This window comes from Trachymyrmex cornetzi, unplaced genomic scaffold (assembly GCF_001594075.2).
Source record: "Trachymyrmex cornetzi isolate Tcor2-1 unplaced genomic scaffold, Tcor1.1 scaffold296, whole genome shotgun sequence".
Taxonomy (NCBI): domain Eukaryota; kingdom Metazoa; phylum Arthropoda; class Insecta; order Hymenoptera; family Formicidae; genus Trachymyrmex; species Trachymyrmex cornetzi.
The window spans coordinates 83,017-89,068 of NW_017297648.1; positions in this window are offsets into that span (position 1 = coordinate 83,017).

Consider the following 6,052-nt stretch of genomic DNA (forward strand, 5'->3'; position numbering starts at 1 on the left):
CCCTCTCTCTCTCTGATTCCAGGGAGAGGAGGACGGGATAGCGGTTTAGGTAAACCAAATCAATCTGGCACCGGATATATGAAATCCCCCTGATGCACCTCTCGCATGCGTGTGCGGACGAGCTGCCTATGTGCAAGCAAATCCGGATTTCCGCGTGCGTTGGTGGTCCTTTACATGCGCGCGCGAAAGCGCAAACGTGCACGCGCTCGTAAATGTAAACATGCGTGCGATAATGCGTGATTACGCGTGAAGACTCGATTCCGCCTCGGTTGCGCGTGGAATCGGGGTATCCTCTAAAAAATAAAGAATCACAATTTTATAACAAAGGCTCGTTCGATTAATTTGGAATCGATCTTACTCAATCCCTCTGAGTGGATCGTTGACAGGCGACGACCAGACAGCACAAAATATTTATGATAAATATTTGTTATTATTCATTTTTTGAAATGTCATATAAATATTTTATATATATTTTATATAAAGCTTTATTCGAAATATTATTAAAAGATAGACTAAATATTTAATGTAATATTATGATAAATATAAATAAATATTTCTGTTAACTATTTCTTATTTGAATTAAAATGTCTTATTAAGTATTTCCATAGCATTTACTACAAGATTTACAATAAATATTTCATAATATTAATTTCGAAGATGCGAATAAGCATCAAAAATTGGTTAAATTGCTAGTCAACTTAATTAGTGATATTACTGCGGAGGTTTATTAGAGTTAGCGTTTCAAGACCGAAAAATCATTTCGGCGCGCGTTTCTGAGGATTACATACGTAGTACATAAATTTACACAAGAATCATACAAGCATTAAGATGCAGCTAGACCATTTTTAAGGCTTTGATTTCTATAGTTTGTGTTATCACGTATACGGTCTTACAATATATTATATTGAAAAAATTAAATTATTGTAACCTCTTTAATTTACATCTCAATGTTTGATCGCGATAAAGATTAAATTAAATGTATTATCTATGAGATCAGTCAACTTCTATTGTGGATAAGTAAAAACTGGAAAATATATTTGTAATTTGAACATTACTGATATTTTTAATCTAATTAATGTATTTCTTGGGACTGTTTTATTGCTTATTACTAAACAATGATTTAAAAATTAATTATTTATTCGTCTAACGGATTTCAAACAGCTTTTCTGCAGTTTCTGCTGTATCGATAATCTTGCTATTCGACATAAATTGAAAGAACATCTTCAGACAGCTTTGAGAATCTCACCTTCCCAAAAGACTTGTCGACTTCCGTCAGCTTCCGGGGCCCCTTCCGGTCTTTAATCCACCTCTGAATCTCGGTTCACCCCTCGACTCGCATAGACCATGCACGCACACGCGTGCCTGAGCATTCCCACGCGTACACGTTCGAGCCAAGCGCTTCGGAAGGGGGTGGGCGATGCGGAGCAAAGGAGAGGGCTCATTCAATTCAATTACGTAATGAATTGTCGTGTCTTGAGTAAACACCCTTCCTCGCCGCGACTTGCCGGCGGAAAATCCAGGATGGTATCCACCGGCACCCTCCTCTCTCTCTCTCTCTCTCTCTCTCTCTCTCTCTCTCTCTCCCCCCCCTCTCTCTCTCTGATTCCAGGGAGAGGAGGACGGGATAGCGGTTTAGGTAAACCAAATCAATCTGGCACCGGATATATGAAATCCCCCTGATGCACCTCTCGCATGCGTGTGCGGACGAGCTGCCTATGTGCAAGCAAATCCGGATTTCCGCGTGCGTTGGTGGTCCTTTACATGCGCGCGCGAAAGCGCAAACGTGCACGCGCTCGTAAATGTAAACATGCGTGCGATAATGCGTGATTACGCGTGAAGACTCGATTCCGCCTCGGTTGCGCGTGGAATCGGGGTATCCTCTAAAAAATAAAGAATCACAATTTTATAACAAAGGCTCGTTCGATTAATTTGGAATCGATCTTACTCAATCCCTCTGAGTGGATCGTTGACAGGCGACGACCAGACAGCACAAAATATTTATGATAAATATTTGTTATTATTCATTTTTTGAAATGTCATATAAATATTTTATATATATTTTATATAAAGCTTTATTCGAAATATTATTAAAAGATAGACTAAATATTTAATGTAATATTATGATAAATATAAATAAATATTTCTGTTAACTATTTCTTATTTGAATTAAAATGTCTTATTAAGTATTTCCATAGCATTTACTACAAGATTTACAATAAATATTTCATAATATTTATAATAGATGTTTATGATCTATGCAATCTAAAATCACAAAAATATTTACAAAATATTTAAAATAAGCCTTATAAATATTTATAAATATTTTGTAAATATTTTATAAATAGGGTAACTGTCCCTATTAATGTGCCTTTTAGCCAATTTGCTTATCATTGAATTAATTATTAAATATTGTAGCTTTAATTTATCTGCTTGCAATCAATATCGGTTTTTCAACTATTTCTTTTTCTTATAATATTTCTTTAATCTAAAAAATGTTAATACCTTATAATGCTTTTGACAAAAATAGAAAACATATTTTTATCCCTATTAGTAGTCCTCTAAACGGCGAAAGCCCTATTAATGTGCCCCCAATTTGTGTGCCCATCCAACATTTGACTCATTTTAACATAGTTACTAAAATGGATAATAAATTTAAACTAATTTATATAAGCTAGTTTATGTTAATATTACATAAATCATTATTTCAATTATATTTATTTCAATGTACACTCATAACACAACGTTCTCAGCTCCAATACAGGGTACATTAATAGGGACAAACTTAATCTTGCAGTACGTATTACTATATTCACATAAATTCCTTATATATCCTTCGAAAAATATTTAAAATACTTTAATACTCAAAAAATAAAATATTATTTTCGGTATCGTATGCATTAATAATTAAACTTAATAAAAATAAAATTTTTTTCTTATTTATTTGTGCTAGTTTTCTTTATGACTTATCGAAATACAAAAGTACACTACCAGGGACAGGCACAGTAATTGGGACAGTTACCCTATTGTGTCCTATCTGGGTCGGTGATAAAAAATAAAAATAAAAAATCAAGAACTATAATAATAATCATCATAATATACTATTTTCACAAAACTAAAAGCACGAAAATATATATAATCAATTGAAATGACATTATTTTTGTAACAGAACATTTTTCAAGAGATACATCATTCTGCTGATTAATTAGACTAAACATTTTCAAATTTGCTAATGTCCTGGATAAATATCCTAGAATTGAATTCATTCGGATGGGGCTTGAATAATTTCAACGATTCCTAATTTGCCATTCAGACCGAAGAGCCTTGATCTACAGCACTAAAGACTTCTCGTCTTCTGTTTGCAAGAGCAGTATTGGTAATTTTCGTGTGTTCTCCGCAAATTAACGGGACCGACTCGAGCGACAGGGGTTGCTCGCCAGGAATTTACACGAGCATTGGACTAACTCAAAGGAACCAAATTGGCGGTATTACTAGATGCCAATCGAGTTAAACGCCACATTGGGACAAACAGCTATCGACTGCTCCAACATTTCCACAGTCCCGACTCTCGTCGATATGATCGCGCGATAATACAACGTCCAATCCTCACGAATATTCTCCCAAGAGAATCTCCCATAGTGAAGCGATCTTTGAATTTAACAATCAGTGCCTCCTAAGAAATCTCGCCCTTTCGCAATCATCTAGAACGGTTGATTTTGATAAGACAACTGAAGACAACTTTTAAAAGTAATCAGTTTCAAAATAGTGAAGAAGATTCAAGTGAAAGTAGAATGAAATACAATAAAGATTCCCTTCGATTGCCTTCGTGAAATTCTCGTCGAAGTTTCGAAGTTAGATCGCAATACAGAACGGTATGTTGATTAGATACAGGTTAGAATCTTTAAATTTATATAAATCTCCGATTAGTAACAATACAAATTCTCAATTAGAAATAATTATGTAGTATAACCGGTGATGATATGCAATTGATGCAATGACGAGTACAGCGATAGCGCAATGGCGGGAGGCACTGGCGTGCTCTCTGGTGAATTGCTTGGAAAAATCTTTGCGAATCATTGGGTAATTTGTAAATTTGTATAATCAGACGGGTAGAGAAGATTTCTGCATTATCATCTATTCTCCGGCAATCAGGAAATCAAATGATAATGCAGGAATCTACGTTTACACCGAGAGACCTATACGTCCCACCCAGATAGCAAAATACCTCCATGGTTTTAGTACGGTGAGCGTACGGCGTACTATGCGTGCCGATACCGTACCTGTCAGGTACGTGCATACCTAAAGAGTACAGTACCGGTACACCGTACTTTTGATACGCCGTACCGATAATGTACGCCTTAGGTACGCATGTTACTGAAATTAATAAATTTTATAGTTTTATTGCTAAAATGAGTATTATTATTGATTAATTATCTTATTCCAGAGTACACATCATAAAATTATGATGAAAAAAAAAAAAGATTTTCCCTGAATTTGGAAACTTATGGCGAATTCGATTGGATGCACTAGTGCGCACTACTGTGCACTGAGTGCGCCTTCTCTCAGTTTAAGGCTGCTTTCCATTTGATGACACAAATCGACACAAGTCGACACAAATGTCGTTCTATCCTTCTTGATATTCAGAGAGTGACAAAGATAGAACGACACTTGTATTGATTTGTGTCGACTGTAGATGCGTTCCGTATCGCGCATGATGCGCATGATGCATCCATTGTCCTTGTTTAACATTTGGTGAGCAACAAGGATAAACGACGCATTATGCGCATCATGCGAGAAACGGAACGCACCCTGTGTCTCCTAAAAGGAAAGCAGCCTTAGGGCCTGCGCACAATAGAGGAACAGGAATTAGATATTAAGATTTCAACATATCAGAAACTGATTACATCGGAATACACGATTTCTGATAGGTTGAAATCTTAATATCTAATTCTTGTTCTTCTATTGTGCGCAGGCCCTTAGCGTGTTCGATTGATGTTATCCTCTATTGGTGCATCTGCCACTTGTGTTCGATTCATAACTGCACTAGATTAGTGTCAATACAAATGGGTTCGATTGGGTAACTCTGCCACAATGCAGTGAACTCTTTGGCCCGTATTCAGAACGCGCTTTTATCGATAAAAGCGCACTTTTATCTCTGAAATTCTATAATATACGTGACGTAAAATATAATATGTTAGCGTGCTAACATCGTTGTACGCGCGTTCTGAATACGGGCCTATATGTTCGATTGAGCTAGTTTCTCTGTCATAGGACGCACTCGAATGCACTGAGGGCTTTTGACGATGCATTTGGGTGGCACTCAGTTGGACACGGCTTAATTGGACACGAGCCACTCACAGCGCTTGAGACTACAAAGCTCCTAAGCACCGGTCGCTGTGATTGGTGATGTCCAATCGAGACGTGGTCAATCGAGATCACCCCGTGCATTTCAGTGCAAAGAGGTTACGATGGCAAAAAAAATATTTGTCGTATTAAACGAATTACTGGACACATCTAATAATGACGGCGAAATATTATTAAAACTAGAAAAGACGAAAATTAATAAAGTAAAAAATATGGTGTAAATTATAAATAGTTATAGTGATAAAAAAGTGAGTCACACGTTATAAAAGTTATTATAAAAATTGATAAAAATTATTATTATTATTATAATTGATAATTATAAAATTCCAAATTAACACAAATTTATAATGTACGTGATATTTGTATAATTAAAACTATATATTATAACCTAATTAATATATTTATTGTAGTTTCAGCGACACCTTCGTCTAAAGAGAGAAACATTTAATAAATTACAATTATTATATGAAAATTCAGAAATTTTTTAACAATTAACAGTTAACAATTAACAATTAACAATTAACAATTAAGAATTTCATGTAAGATATATCGGTATTTAGGTAAAAATAGAAATACATGTAATTCATTAATATAACTTACCGTTTCGTAATCGAATTCGCAAACAATACCATTTTTGTAGCCAAACTCTTTGCTCTGAAGTGAAGCCAATCGAATTGGTTAGCACTGATTC